Source organism: Suricata suricatta, chromosome 12 (assembly GCF_006229205.1).
Source record: "Suricata suricatta isolate VVHF042 chromosome 12, meerkat_22Aug2017_6uvM2_HiC, whole genome shotgun sequence".
NCBI lineage: Eukaryota > Metazoa > Chordata > Mammalia > Carnivora > Herpestidae > Suricata > Suricata suricatta.
Window position 1 is genome coordinate 67535261 of NC_043711.1, and position 17108 is coordinate 67552368.

General features: G+C 37.5%; 1 protein-coding gene and 1 non-coding gene across 2 annotated transcripts in view; both read right to left on the reverse strand.

The window, feature by feature from the left end:
- Positions 1-17108, reverse strand: part of LOC115274014 (ADP-ribose glycohydrolase MACROD2-like) — a 1308895-nt gene that overhangs the window by 1147739 nt on the left and 144048 nt on the right. The window lies entirely within an intron of this gene.
- Positions 11106-11209, reverse strand: LOC115275562. Its single transcript, XR_003901631.1, has one exon. It is a non-coding gene; the product is annotated as a U6 spliceosomal RNA (small nuclear RNA).

The window sequence follows — 17108 nt, forward strand, 5'->3', positions numbered from 1 at the left end:
ATATATTCACGATGGAGTACTACATGGCAATGAGAGGGAATGACATATGGCCCTTCATAGGAAAGTGGATGGACCTTGAGGGTGTCATGCTGAGTGAAGTAAGCCAGGTAGAGAAGGACAGAAACCATATGTCTGCACTCATAGGTCTAGCAGGAAAACAAGAGAGACCTAATGGAGAACCAGGGGGAACGGAGGAGGGATAGAGAGTTGGGGAGAGAGAGGGATGCAGAACTTGAGAGACTATTGAATGCTGAGAATGAACTGAGGGTTGGGGGGAGGGGGGAGGGGGGAAGAGAGGTGGTAATGGTGGAGGGCACTTGAGGGGAAGAGCACTGGGTGTTGTATGGAAAACAATTTGACAATAAAATATTAAAAAATATATATATAACAGAGATACATTAAAAACAAAATTAATTTGATTTTAATATGAAAAATATAAGAAGAAAACGGAAATGGCCAACTCTCTCAGCACTCAGATAAGCCCTATTATTCTTTTAATTCAACAGTACTTAAAAGTAGATAATCAGAATCATCTCTTTTCTAACAGTCCTTGTTTATAAAGAAAACCACTATTAAAAATACTTTTAAGTACTTACACTCAGCCAGGCATCCAAATGTGTCTGCCCATCCATCCATCCATTCATCCATCCACTTACTTACCCATCCTCTCAAAGGAGGGATAATATTATAAATGCTATGCAACCTAACCCACTCCTTGGTGTTTAATAATTTGGAGCATTTTCCACACTGGTACAAATTTGACTTTTTATTTTATAGATTGTATAGTATTTCAATATTTAGAGAATATATACTTTTTCGTTCTCAGACTTGACTATCATAGACTGGGCTAGACCAAATTTAATGAAAAATCTTTCTAGGTAAATATTTAGAGAGTAGAAAAGCAAAGTTATAGTAGAGACCTTATAAATTCACTCGGTTGCTCCCTATCAACTGCCTGTATTTATGTGGTCCAGAAATAACTCTGCAGCATTTCTTTAGGAACTATTGTTTAGAAAAAGTAATATCTGAGAAAGACCAGCCCTGAAATCCTCTCAAAGCACAATAAAGGGGCGCCTGGGTGGTTCAACTAACAAAGCATCCAACTTCCCCTCAGATCATGATCTCCTGGTTCACCAGATTGAACCCTGCATTGGGCTCTGTGCTGGCAGTTCAGAGTCTGGAGCCTGCTTTGGATTCTGCATCTCTCTCTCCATCTCTCTCTGCCCCTTCCCCACTCATGCTTTATCTCTTTCTCTCTCTCAAGAATAAATAAAACATTTTTAAAAAGTACAAAAAAGATGAATACTTTTGTTCTGCCATGCTCTAGAAAAGAATAGGGCGTCCCTTTGAGGTTGTTTGAACAAGGCAACAGAGCCTTCCTGTGAAAAAGAAAATGGGGTGTGGTGTTATGTCTACAGTGCCCACTCTGCAGACAGCATAGTTACTACTTAAATCTCCTGGATACTTAGGGAGATAAGCAGAGCAAGGATTTTGTTTCGGGTGAGATCATGGAACAGATGATAGGGGCCAAGGCTCCTTGCTAAACTTTATCCTGCTTGTCCTATCAACCCACGCTTTGCTTTGACTTCATATTACATCTCTTCAAGTGAACTCACTGTCAACTTTGAACTTTCCCCAGACAGGGAAAAAAGCTGCATGCTCCTGAACAATGACAGGTGTTCTTTCTTATGACCTTTGAGGATAAGCCAGAATTTAGTGCAAACATGTACTTTTATTTCACTCCTTACGATATATTCAATGATTTCCTTTATGAAAGAGTTTCAGAAATGATTACTTAAAATGTAAAGGGTAATTGAGAGAACATTGATGAAGGTGTTTCAAACTGATTATTAAAACTTAACAAGTAACCATGTATTTAGTAAACATTTAATATGGAATCAAATCATCTATCCCATTTAGATCATTTTGGATATGGAAGATCAAATAAAAAGATCAATAAGTATCTGGTAGCTATGATTATCATTATGTGTGTAGTTGGGGAAGAAAATAGAGCTAAATGATCCTTGTATGACTTAAAGTTGCAACCTCTATCTCCTTAGAAACTGCTCTAATCAACTGAACTCAGTGGTGGCCGTCCTGTCCCGAGTCCTACACGTACACTGCTTTCCCTATTTTATCTGTTGCATTGCCTCCACTTCCTCTTTTTAAATGCCTATTTCAGAATTTGAGAGGACAACAAAAGCAGAATTAGAAACCTGAGAGCATCCAATTTTACTGCCCTTCCTGAAAAGTGAAATGGGAAATTCCAACTTTGGAATTCTAAGGAGGTAGGTGATCATTTCAACAAAAAGCGTGGACGTTCCTCTCTAACAAAGACTATGGCTTCTGGTGCACTGAGCCTTCTGCCACCCCAAGATCTACTTTAGTTTTTGACTTTAAAGGTACAAAATTCAACCCTGGACCTCATGGTCTCCATTCCCATTAAACTCTACTCAAATCTCTTTTTTTCTTCTTCTAATACTGAATCTCTAATAGTTTAAAAGTGGATTCAGCTCAACTTCTTTTGAAAGCTGAGAATGAACAAAGAGACAATTCTGGCCAGTAAAAAGAGAGTAATAGCACTTGCTTCCTTCCAGAGCAACCTCTCCCCAAGGGAAGACATTGTCAAGGCAATTAAGAGGTGAGGATTGAAATCATCTTAATAAAGGATTTGAGCTGTCCTGCCTTAAAGTCTGGCACAAACATTCAGATGCTGAAAACTGCAAGCTATCTCAAAAAGAGATTTCCATACTTCAGGCAATTTCAAGTCCCTTCCTTAGGTCTCTCTCTCTCTCTCTCTCTCTCTCTCTCTCTCTCTCTCTCTCTCTCCCTCTCTCTCCTTTCTCTGACTCTAAGGGAACACAACAGTATTGACAAGAGAACTGGGAATTCAGACTTAATACATATTGTCACTACCCTTCTGAAGTCCCCTCTACATAAGCATCTAAACAGAAGCAATACTGTATATGTCTGTGTGTTCTGCCAACCTAATACACACTCTCCTTTTTCTTTCTTAAGAAATATCAAAATAAAAAAATTGAGCAAGGAGTATAGGTACTAAAATCCATTTCCTCTTCTACTTTCAGATAGAGGTGGACAATGAGTTGTAAGACACAGTAGCTGAGTGGGGTTTCCAGGAAAGCTCTTCAAAAGATGCTGATGAACTCAGAGAGCATTGTTTTTCATCTTCTCTCTCTCCCTTGCTTTCTCTTCCTGCCTGGAATACAGAAGTGACTAACAGAGCTCCAACAATTCACCCAGGACCACAAGACAACACTAAAGATTTACAGAGAAAGACGATAAAAGGAACATAAATCCCTAATGATTGTGGATGTCCCATATCATCCTTGGTTTGCCTCCTTCTCAGTTGTTTTTCCATGTATTATTTTAAATTATTAAAAAAAAAAGAAAAATTACAACAACAACAATTAAACCTACACTGTAATTTGGGGTTTCTGCTACTATAGTGTCCTGGTATAGTATGTATGTGAGCATCATTGTTTGGGGTAGGCATGGTGGAGGGTGTGATGAAACAGTTTGAAGGGGACAGGACAGTCAGTAGAGTTTGCCCATTGTCTTCACCTTGGCTCCAAGTCCCCGCTGGAGACTCCTCCCTCCCTTGAACTATGATCTCATTTGACTTCATTTAAACACAGTGTGAGCCTTTCTTCTTGTTTGTATCTCCTTAAAGTCTCTTTCTCCTGTTCACTGAAATTAGACTTAGCTCACAGAACTATGTAAACACTCTGAGGGTGTAGGGAAGAGCAGGATGGTGGGGACACAGTGGACATATCAAGGAAAGCAGAGTGATTTTTTCCCAATCCAGGAATTTAATTCCTGGACCAGTATGTCTGCCCAGAGTCCTAAAATGATCTCTCTCACAATTATGCGTGTGTGTGTGTGTGTGTGTGTGCAAGAGAGAAAAAAAAAATGTTTCCTTTAGTATGTTGCCACCAAGACGTTAACAGAAATTATTAAATGGTAACTAAATGGATACTGTCTTTTTTTTTTAGGAGAAAATGCTTTTACAGAAATTTACTGTCATTCTACTGAGTTTTCTTTCTTCTCAAAAAAGTATGCTAGAAAGTATCCCTGCCTCCAGGCCCTGTTTTTCTCATTTGTAATGATATACTATATGTAGAGTTATATTACCAGCATTTGCAATTTCTGAACTGCTTGATGCCTGATGTCACAAAATTATAACTAAGAGAGGGTGTTACATCTACTGCTCCAAGGCATGGGGAATATTATTTCAGCAACAATGAAAGAGTATAATAAAGGACTTTAATTTTAATGACAGCTTGAATGCAAGCTGTTAGAAAAATCAAGTGTATGTTTTCCCTATGCAGGTAACTGAAGCCGGCGGCCCCCTCTAAACAGCATCCTTTTCCAACCTACTTTGGGTTTAAATTATTCAATCTAATTCAACAAGCATTTATCAAATACACATTACACGTGAAGGATTGCAGTGGGTGCCACAGCAATTGAACAGCATCACCTGCCCTTCAGGAGTTCACAAGCTAGTGAGAAAGAGAGATGCCTATTAACTACCTTTAATACAAGGCAGATGTTGAGAAGTGCTAAAATAAGACCACAGTGAGGTGCCACAAACATCAGGAAAGGGATATGAGAGGCATCTTGGAGATGGGGGCTTTGGAGAAGAACTTTAATAGGAATATAATGTACCCATTCCAGCAAAGGGACCCCGCCTCCAACTAAGCCAAGCATCAGGGGTGATAACTCTTGAGGTTTGGATGACAAAGAAAATGTACTTGATCAGTAAATAGCGAAAATAGCAAAGAAAGGAGAAGCACTGGAGCTACTAGCTGGGAGACAATGTCAATAGAATGGGGACTCCTTAGCTGTAGGAGTGAGGAAGAAAGCCCAGCCTGTACAATATGACTGCAAGGTCTGTGTGAGATCATCAGCCTGTGTCACTGATATTACAGGACCCCTCATCACAGCCCCTTGCCCTGACCATTTATTTCAGTGCCCACAGGCCTGACTGCCAGCACCAGCACTTTATTTATGTATTTATTCTGACAAAGGGATTTCTTGGGCTTCCAAAGCTTGGTTTGCTCCAGCACATGGGAGCTGGGAAGTGCTGAGGAATTCACCTCCAAAGGGAGCTGTTCCTAAGAGTGACAGATGTTGGTGTATTAGTGGCCAAGCTCCTTTGCCACTGGGTGGTAAGGGTGAGGTCCATATCTAAATGGGCTTCCAGAATCCCCTGGCTGGATTAAGCTCAGTTGCTTGATGATCCTCCTTGACTGTCTGCCTCCTCTTTAGCTCATATTCCTCTCTCCTACCTTGAGGCACCTTGCCAATATACTACGTACCCTCAAATCATTGAGCCTCAGTCTGCTTCTGGGGAAACCCTACTTGAAAACCACCTGTATAGGTGATGACAACTTAATGTTGCACTTCATTGAAGTACTATTATCACCAGGATCTTCCAAGGCTTTCCTTTGAAACTGTGTATCACTATAAACAGAGAGAAAAGCAGAACTCTGAACTGAGCAAGTTATGCTGAGGAGAGACAGAAAAATATGAGACATACAGAACAAGAGGTGTTTACAACCAGTATTTAGGGCAAAAGCACTACTGAGTCACATGACTGCACAGCCATTCATTGGGAGTCAGAGCTATATGACAAACTGTGAGAGAAAGGTGGCAACTGAACAGGGTTTTACTGCCATAAACACATGTGCCTTCTTGCTTGCCTTTGTGGGCTGCTGGTACTTACATGGGACTCATACTGACCATTAAGACTTAGAAAGAGACTCCAGGAAGGTAATGATATAGGAATATGATCCCTCAAAATGATATGCACAGCTATAAATAAACATGCATGGAAAAGCAGCAGTGTTTCATTACCATTCTGAGATGGGTCCTTTGAGTATAAGAAGGAAACAGAGGAGAAGCTTCCTAGAGAAACCTTCCTTGACTACTTTGGCTCTCGGCAATCTCCTGGGTTTCTGAGATGGAAAAGCATTCAGAATCCCAATGGTTCATTTGGCTCTCAGCCCATTCTAGTGCATACCTACTACGCACTACTCTGTACCATCTGTTAAACTAGACTGTAATTCTTCTTGAACAGAAGTCTTAGTGACTTGCACAAAGTGACCCATACCCTGGCATGTTGGTTTTCCAGGAGAGCAGACTGTGGGGTGGAGAATGCACTCCAGGAAATTTATTAGGGAGTATTCTCAAGATTAACAGCCATGGTGAAAGTAAAGAAAGCATAATGAGTGGAGAAGAAACCCGAGCTATGATCCAGTCACCACAGTGCCTCACCTGATCCCATGGGGAGCTCTAAAACTGGGACACCCTTTAGAGTTGTCACAAACTAGACTTTTATACATTTTCATCAATCAGTCATTGGATACAGGCATCCACAAAATTGGTAGATCAGATATTTAGGCTGACTTAGGTGATAATGTCCTACAAGCATTTAGGGAAACCTCAGTAATTTATTTTAGTCATGAAATTGAAGAACTATGTTGAGAATATTATATCTATGATTAACATGAATTCAGTAATGACAGCATATGCTAACTTCTGTTGCCTAGCTATATGAGTCCTGTCTATGTTTTCTAGCAAGATCATTAAGGCTTTAGGGAGCAAACCTTTGTATTTCATTCTTTGATTCAAAGTATTTTTAGCATAATAATTGTTCAATTATTGTTTACTATGATGATTATGACTTTATTGAAAGGAATACTAAGAAGTAACATCTTTTAATCCACTATAACACAATCCTAAATACAGGAATTTTAAAAAAGATATATAATAAGCCTCCTAAAAATTTTCTTTTAGGACTTAGGACAAGGAATGTACTGCTATCTCTGTTAGGCATTATCTTCTATGATAAAAATTTTAACTAAGTCTGCATTTTTGGTTTGGCTGCCAAAAAGCCCCTTCATGTTGGTTCTTTTTCACCCATTTCTAGTCCTCACACTTTTTATCATTATGTATCTTTACAATTATTTTATTTCACGTGCACTGAACAAAACAGTGTATAAATAAATCAGTATTACAAACTTGTAATACTTCTCTGGTACCCCAAAACGACATAACTGAAGTTTTTTTTTATTCTAACACTTTCTCTAAGACTTCCAATCACTCTATAGATTTTTTTTTTGCAATGCTGTGTTACATGGTTTTGCAGTTCATAACACACTCGAAGAAAAAGCAACTGAGGGAAGAATCAAGTCAACTCAAATGTAAGAACAATAACATCAAGAGAGGAAAGCTGAAAACAAATAAAAGGAGATTTAGGGATATTCTACTGCATAGTAAAATTTTGGATTTTTCAAGTGATGCCCTTGGGTGGTCTGTCTAAATATGCAGGAATGCCTATAGAATGGTTTAGGAAGATTTCCATTAAAAGTTACTTTTTTAAATTGGTACTTGAATCAATAAAATTCAGTTATCTGAAAAGGTTTTTTTGTTTTGTTTTGTAAGGATGCTAGATTTTATAAAAATAGCCAATTGCTAGTATCTGAATAGATTTTGACTGACTAACACCACCCCTACACTTCTCTGGGTACTTACACATTTGTTTCAACACTATCAATGCACTGGCAATTAGGTGAATCAGGGTTTTTTGAATTTCCTTTCTTTTCCCCTCTAGATACAATATTGCATGTGACTTTACAACAAAGAAGAAAGGTCACCCATTTCAAAAGCAGAATAATGTGCTCTCACTCTTAAGAGCAGCTTGATAGCAGAGAATCCTGAACATGAATCCTTATTTGACCTTTCTTATGTATGACATTGGGACAATGACTTAACCTCTCTGAGACCCAGTTTCTTCATCTGTAAAAAAAAGGGGCAATAATGCCTGTCTCACCAAATTGAGGTGAGGACTAAAGGGGTTAATCTAATGGTTTAACATAAGGCCTGGCCCACAGTAAACAATCAAATTTCCTGTGCAGTTACTTTCATTGTATCTGTTAAAATATAAGAAATGAATCTAAATACAGGAGATAACGATCTAATAAATATTGACTGGTGATTATGTAAGGTATTAAAAGTTTTAAAATAAAAGGTCTAGAGTAGATAAAAAATAAAGAGGATATGGAGAAAATGGAGAATATAAAGATTAGTAAGTAAGCATGCTGTTAAGAATTTGGTGAATATAATTTTATTTTTACCATATTGTTCAACAATAGAAATCTATAATGAATAAGAAAACTGAGTTATAGTACATGGTACAATGTAAAGTTTCAAGTTAAATTCTAATTTGAAAAACACAGAGCTGTAAGGCCATAGTGACCTGCTCATTAAATGCCATGTGTTGTCAGCTTTCTGTAAATGATGGGCTAGAGGAGGAAACAGAAATAATGACATAAATCCAAAGACTCCTTTACAGCTTCTCAGTGGAAATGGGAAAAATGCAACTGTGATCTTGTCACGTGAGTGTATCATCATACAAAGGCCATTATAATCATTATAATTACCTTTTTAAAGATAAAAGGGACTGCATTTCTATGAAGTGAGAAAATAACCGAAATTTTTATGCATAGAAAACGCATAAGCTAATATTGAGAATTAGACATGAGATGACCACAGTCCTGATTTAGGAAGAGAACTAAACCGTTGTGGTCATGCTGTGAGCAGCAGATTGTTTTATGTACACTCTGAGTTGAGAATGAAGACATCTGATAATGACTTTTGATAGAACAAGTCTGGCCATTTTTTCCCCACTCATAATCTTGTCCAATGCAATGTTGACTCTTATGTATTTTCTTGATATAGCCAGAAAAAAAACACCCCGAAGTCACTTTAGCTCACATTATCTGTATCTTCAGAAGCAACATAATATGATGGCTCTGATGTTATTTGAACCGCGGCCCAGAAAGACCTGTCTGCACGAATATCACTCCCCCAAACTATGATGAATTCCTTTGCTACCCTATCAAATGCTTCCTAATTAATTTTGGAAATGGGCTAGGGAGGTTGTCTTAATGAAGACTTCCAAAGAATTTAAGGACCCATTTTACTGATAAGGCCAATGCAGAGAAGAGGGAAGAGTTAGAAAATTAAAACAGAAGGGAACAGAGATGAACACAGAGGGAAGAGGGAAGACAATGAAGACAGTCCTCTAGGCCTGGCTGGTCTTTCTGAGAGAGCAGAAAATGAAAGAACCAGGTGATATTTGGCTACTCCTATCAGAGAGAATGGAATGATGGAGACTTAAAGAGCATTTGTGAAGTCTATGAGATAGTTTTTTAAACCGAGTTTCTGCTATTTACTGCCAAAACATACGACTTCCCTTTCATGTTCCTATGGCAACATGAGGCAGTGAAGAATCAGATAAACCTGGATTTGAAAATGGCTCTGTCATTTGCAAACTTTGGGAACTTAGACAAGTTACTTAATGTCTCTGGGACTGATCCATGGGGAAAAGGAGAGTGAAAATACTAAAAGCTGCCAAGGTTTGAGGATTAAAGTGCGAAAAGAATGTATTAGACCTCAAGCTCAGTAAATGCTCAATCCATTATTGAAATTTTTACTTGTTCCTGCTGGCTTGTGGTTTTATCATGATTTTTCTCAAAATATAAAGGTTGTGAATGGTTTGAATTAACATGAGATATCATATTTATAAGCCATTTTCCTCCTCATTGCTAAAATTGGAGGCCACCTGATAAGTTGAAACTGCCCTTGGTGTAGGGGGATGTCAGTGTGAAAACTCACACATTCCTTACACTAGCTGTCAGACACTTCTACAATTTCAAACAAGTTTTTCTTCTTAACCTTTTATGTTTAAACAGTGTATTACTGGATTTCATGCCTGGATCTACTAGTTACCCAATAAGTAAGTTTTTTCTTTTTTGTTCTCTGGCGCCACTCTAGCCAATATTTGTGTTATCTAATATGCTTCTTCTAACTTGTGTGGTCTATAGGAATCAGGCTGCTTTAAACTCGTTTCAGTTTCCAAGAAAACATTAGGAAAAGAAATCTGCAGCTGTGAAGAACTGCCATTGCCATCAAAATATATCAAGCAGTAAACCAGGAGCAGAAATGCATGGGTCTGATAACTCTGTAGCCTCTCGCACACATTACAGGGCATATGCCATGCTCTCAGCCATCCTGAGGGGTCTAGTGCCCACGCGGACCAGCCCTCGATTCGGCCGCATTCTGCTCAGCTGAATGCTGTAAGAGGAATCACAATGCAGGGAGAATAATTCCTAATAACCAATAATCATTCAAAACAGTCCAGTTCACCTATGGTGGCAATGTAAATTGATTCATGTATTTTCCAAAGGATTATAAGCATATACATACCTTATGATCTAGAAATCCCAAAACTAGGCAAATATGCATGCTTGTCAGTGTACAAATACTCATTTGAAGCCTAAAAAGCATGCACAAGAACACAGAATCTCTATTCGGAATATTCCCAAACTGGAAACTTACCCAAGTGTTCATCAAAAAGAAAATGGATAAAATGAGGTGTATTCTCACAATAGAATATATTAAATAGTGATTTCTTTAAAACAAAACAGAGCAAAGCATTGCTGTATGTGAAATGTAGATAAAACTCACAGATTTAATGTTGGGTGAAAGAACTGGGATATAAGCATGTACAAACTATATGGCTCTAGTTTTTAAATATCAAAAATAGGCAAAACTAATCTCTTAATGCTGAGGATACACGTCCTGGGCGGGGAGGGGAGGCATGTAGTGACTGGAGGAAACACTCTGTTTCTCAACCAGGTGCTGGTTACAAACCTGTCCAGTCAGTGAAACTTTATCAAGGCATATGCCTAGGATATGTACATTCCCACATATGCAATATACTCAATAAAAAGTTTTTAAAAATTGCAAATGATTATACAAATGTATGTTCATCTCTAAAATGGTCTTGGAAAAAGCAAAAGAAAAAAAAATGTCCAAACAGTAGGGAGAGATCTGATAGGTTCCATCTAGACAGCATGATCCCAAGTTCAAGCAGAGATTCTGCCATTGACTGGATATTTGTGTCCCCCTAGAATTCATATGTTGAAATCTAATCCCCAGTGTTCTGGTGTTTGGAGTTGGGGCCTTTGGAAGTGATGAAGTCATGAGGGTAGAACCCTTAAAAACGAGATTAGGTTTTTAATATGGAACACTTCATGAATTTGCATGTCATCCTTGCTGAGGGGCCATGTTAATCTCTGTGTCATTCCAGTTTTAGTATATGTGTTGTGAAAGTGAGCATGAGATTAGTATTCTTATGAAAGAGACCCCCATAGAGCTCTCTTGCCCCTTCCACCATATAAGGACACAGCAGGAACATGGCTGTCTATGAACTAGGAAGCAGACCACTGCACACACCTAATTTGCCAGCACCTTGATCTTGGTCTTCCCAGCTTCCACAACCATCAAAAATAAATTTCTATAGTTTATATGCCACCTAGTCCATGGCATTTTGTTACAATGGCCCAAACTAAGACTCCAGTGACAAATCTGACACAATACCTTTGAGGACAACTGCGCCAAAATCCCTGATATATATGGCCGCAAAGAGCAGTACTATTATTATCCTTACTGCTACAACTACTATTATACCTTTACGGACCAGGTGCTGTATTGTGGTTCCTTTCAAAACACAGCCTCATTCATCCTCATCAACAACTCTGAAATTTCCATTTTGCAGGTATGGACACTAAGGCTTAAACATGTTCAATTACTCATCTCAAGTTGTTAGACCTGAGATGTGAATGATCTCTCATACCAGGAACCTGTGAAACCCTTAAATCCAGACTGTGGGCTAATTGACCCCACTCTTTGGCTGCAGGAAACTCCCTCTACGCTGCAATGTGAGAGGACACTGGCTTGTTCCTCTGATACTCATTTTCCTTTGTGGGTTTAGATTTGTTCAGCCATGATTCTTCAGTCAGTCTGTGAAATACTGACTATTAAGCAGCCCTGGCATATCCAGGACTACTCCCGCCCACACACATGTGGTTCAGTTCCACTGAGGCCAACATCAAGGCTGCCAGGCTGGCTGGACTCCAGGGACTCATTGTGACTACAATTTGCCTATTGGAATTATCAATGTGATCACAGAAGTAACCCAATTTCCTGCTTACTGCTATAATTTTCAAAGGTTGATATCAGGGCAGATGTTTTTTGAATTCCCAGAGAAATCTAAATTTTTTTTCCCTCATGGACCTATATAAAATTAGTTGTACTCAGCATCAGCAAATTAGTGGAGATGTTTTGCAGTGAAAGGGAAGAATATGGTCACCGTGTGCTTACATTAATGGTCTCTAGAGATAGACAAACCTCTGTCCAAATCCCATCTAAGCCACTTGCTGAGTCCCAGTTTCTTTATCTAATAAATACCTTCATCAGAGAAGTATTATAAAAATAAATCAGATGATGTGCAAAAGCACTTAGCTCAACCTCTGCCATGTGTATTACTGTTTCCTATGCGGTAAATAAATACACATAAACACATACACAATAATTTACTTAGCATACTGCCCAGTAGCATCATGCATTATAAACACACATGTAAACACACATACTCTCACAGAGCCAAAGGCTTGTGATTTCTCAGCCTTGTAATAACTACAATAGCACACCCTGCTTCTGAGAGAGTTTGGTCACATGGTCGTTTACTCAAGTAGCTGAGAACTACAGAAAAACGCAGATTCATGAATGCCAGTATAATAAATAATCTGTGACACAGTAAAATAGGTTTCATAGAAATCTGAGGGTATAAAATCTGAGGATTCAAAGTAGCTGTATATATCTCCAAGCCATTTACTCAAGTGGCAATGCTCACCGTGTGTGTAGCCTGAATTGCATACTATGTCACTCATTTATAAAACACGCTGACACTTAGGGGTTAACAAACTTTTAACTCTTAACCGTCTACAAGTCAACAAGTAATAATGGCTTTTTAATCCATTGTCTTTCCTTCTCCTTAAAGACTCCAAGAGTTCTGTAGTCTTCTTTTATATTTTATGGGACCTCTCAAAGTACTGAGAAGGGAATGTTCAGAGAGAAATTAGCCCCAGCCCCAGCTTTGCACGGGAAGCTAATTCACCGCAGAATTCAAGAAGACTCTGTTCTTTCTCTTACTCACTGGTGTTTAATGATTATACTTCCGCATTACAGTTCTCTTGCCCCAATAGAAAGAAAATAATTAGACCTGGAACATGGCAATTTAAAAGCAGATATCCTGAGCTTTGACACTTCTAGCAAACCAGCAGGCTGTTAAGGAGAGTATCTTTACCCGGTTGGCAAATTTCTAAAAGGTTATAGAGCACTGTTGAGAAAAAAAGAATCATTCATTGGTTAGTATGACCTCCAAGTTTAGATGTTCTAAGTTCAGGTAACCAAAAAGCATACAAATACAAGAGCTGGTGCTTTTTACTACTGCCTGTTTCTTTTAAGTTGTGTACTAATACTTTACTTCCAAGGTCTATAAAGTTTATTCTTTTATAATGTTATTATAAAATATATTATAAGGTTAATTATAATAAACAAAACTATAACCTTGGGTTAAAAACACCAGTAATTAAGTAACTTTAATTTTGAAGATAACACATATAGTCTCAAATGCTATTTATTAAACCCAATGAGATTTGCCTGGAAAAGAAACTGTATATGCTTCTTTATCAGTTGGCAGTGCTTTGGTCTCTTCCTGATGCATATTAGGAAAAGCCAATAGGATGTCCGACACAGAAGTATAGCTATATCACGTAGGCATACCGCAATCAGTGTTAATGTGGGTGAAAAGATAAATTTATGTTGCTTAAGCCACTCGGCCTGTGGCACTTTATTATGGCAACCCTAGCAAATTAAAACAGGTACCATGCTTAATTTCGGACTTACTGCATAGTAAATTCAACTATACATTAGAGGTGTTATGACTTGAGTCGATCACTTGTGAAATGCTCTAAAAAAACCAACTCACTTGTGGCAAAAGATTTTTTTGCTTGTATTGAAACTTGATTGTGAGACAGAGTACTGTCTACTGTCATCTATACATGCAGCCGATGGAGAGGCCCATGAGATAAGGAACAGGGCCTCCTGCTAAAAGTGAGTAAGCCATCATTTAGTCGATCCTAAATTCCTGATCTATAGAAAGTGTAAGACAGTAAATATATGTGCTTTCAAATTACTAATTACTAGATTTGGGGTTAATATGCTGCACAGAACTGTATAACTAATACATCTCTCTGCTATTGACCTTCCCTTTCTATTGAGAGAAACTTTATTTATTACGCAGGTGGCAATATTTAGTGGGTAAAACACACTGCTCAGCTCTGGGCAAGTAGAATTGGCCCTATGAGCCCTACTGTGGCTACAAAGTGCAAATAGGAACTTGCAGAGAATGTTGAGGAAAATTTTGCTCTCCAGATAAATATCTTTTCTTTCATCCTACCTTGAATGTTGGCATGATGGCAAAAGCTACACCAACCCCTTACCACCAAGAGGGAAAATCAAGAAAATCATATTGACCTTGGGCCTGATGTCCCTGAGTTGGTGAAGTAACAGTAGAATTACCTGTCTTTGGATTTGTTATATGAAGGACAAAAGTCCATTTTTTCAAGTCAGTTTTTCTGTTACCAATAACTGGAATAAAATCTTTCCTGGTAAAAGCTACTTCTCTGTCTTATGTTTTTTGAAAAGTTCTGGCAATAGCTTCTTTGTTTTTATTCTCAGAAAATGTTATTCATTCCTGTCATCAAAGGTAATTATTAACTTTTTAAAAAAATATTTAAAACCAGATATTTTGCATGTTATTCCCATCCATATTATTAGTATGGATGAAAAGGAACTATCAGAGGAGAAAAATGAAAGTGATGAAAAGAAAAAGGAGAAAAAAGGAAGAAAAAAAGTGGCCATATAGAAATATATAGATATGGTAAAGAGAAAATGGTAAATGGGAAAATATATATTTTTTAAGACTGTGGAAAGAGATTGGTGTGAAATAGTTAAAAGAACTTAAACATTAAAGTGTGAAAACATTTGTTGTCACTTGTTTGTCTAGATGTCAAGTAGCTTTTAAATATCATGTGCAATGAGATTTTTATAAGGATTAATTTTTTTCCTAGTGTTTGAACTTTGACACTAAGCAATGAAAACCTAAACTTGAGATGCTTTTGATACCTGTCTTTCCTGAAAACAAGATGTGAGGTGATAATGAAATGAACCTTTGTAAACAGAGTGAGTTTTCAGGTTCTGGTGATTTTATGGGTTACATATAAGAAAAAAGGAAAAAGAAAGAAACCAATTACTTATTCTACAGACATCAAATGGAGATGGGATACATATTCAGAAAATATATATTGCAGAGAAGAAATTATGAATCAAAATTTCTAAAGCTCTTTCTTAATAAGCATTTGTGAAAATAACACTCTGGGATTTTTTCCTTGTCTTAAAAAAAAAAACTATCTAACAGAGGACCATAGGGAGGGGAAGGGGGAAAGAGAGTTGCGGAGAGAGAGGGATGCAAAACCTGAGAGACTATTGAATACTGAAAACGAACTGAGGGTTGAAGGGGAAGGGGAAGGGGGGAAAAGAGGTGGTGGTGATGGAGGAGGGCACTTGTGGGGAAGAGCACTGGGTGTTGTATGGAAACCAACGTGACAATAAACTATTTAAATAAAAGCAGAGACTCAGCTGGAAAAAAACCTGCTTTATTCTTTCAAGAAAAATATACTGATAAATTCTTTAAAGTTCCATTTCAAGTAGGTGTTTTTATTAATTTAGAGTGGTAAATATTAAATACCATGTGACATATTTCACATATATCTATATGGCTTTAGAGTCATAGAATCATCTTGTTTGACTTGAATCCCAGATCTACTACAAGGTTATATCATTTCCAGCCTGGGCTTCAGTTTCTGCTCATGTAAAACAGGGAGAATAACAGCACCTACCTCACAAGGTCCTGTGAAAAGCAAGTAAGTGAATAGGCCTGGAACATGGTGAGTGAGTACTCAGTACACTTATCTGTTATTTTTTTAGTTGAGACCTAATAATGAAAGATCTAGAGGCGAGTATCACCTATAATTGTTTGTCAAGTAAGTAGGAAAATTAGAGTGAAAATGTAGGAATTAGTCACAAAGTGTGAATCCACGAAGGTATTTGAACCTCAGGATAAAAGACATGCAAAAACAACCAGTTTTCAGACTTACATTTTAAGGCTTAACCCTTCCTTTCTTCCTCCCTCCCTCCCTTCCTCTTCCTTCCTTCCTTCCTTCCTCCCTCCCTTCCTTCCTTCCTTCCTTCCTTCTTTCCTTCCTTCCTTCCTTCCTTTGATAGAATTGAAAAGAGAAATACTAAATCAGGATAAACCACACTCAATTTCACCACTTTCCTCTCCTACAGTCTCCTCTTCTTTGAAGTTGTGTGTATTATTTTATAATTTTTCTTACTTTTTATGATACAGATAATACATGTTCACAAAATAGCTATAAATAAAAAAAGAAAATAGAAACATTCCCTATATTTTCACTATCAAAGATAAACACTGTCAATTTGGTCTGTGCTCTTTCAGGCCATGTTTTGTGAATTTTTAATCTAAATAATTAATGTATATTTTTATACAAAATCAGATCACATGATTCATGCTATTTATAATATGATTATTTTATTTATAATTACATAAAATTATTTTCATATTCAAAAGCAATGTTTACAGTATTACTTTCACTAGCTAGTTCTTATGAATTTTTCAAAATTTCCTTATACTTAATATTAGACATTTAATTAGTTTCTGGGTTTTCTCTATTATAAACAATGCTGATTGTTTCTTCTAATTGATAATTTTGCATATGCTTGAGATCAATTGTTAAAAATAAAAAGTTTTAGACTTTTGACACATGGCATAGCTATAACCCAAATATACTGAACCATATGCTGTTTTGGGGGTGTTTCTAATGGATTTCTGTGGGCAACAAGAAAGTGACCTCAAACCAGGTGTGGGTGTAAGATTGCTCCAAAATGGTGATTTTTTTTTTTAACAGCTAAGAAATTATATAGAACATAGAATGACTTGGAGCATTTTGCTTCTGATGCAAATCCAATGTCTTGATCATGTGAATTATAGGAACAGAAACTAAAAGAGTTAAAACTGAAAGCCTGTCTGACAG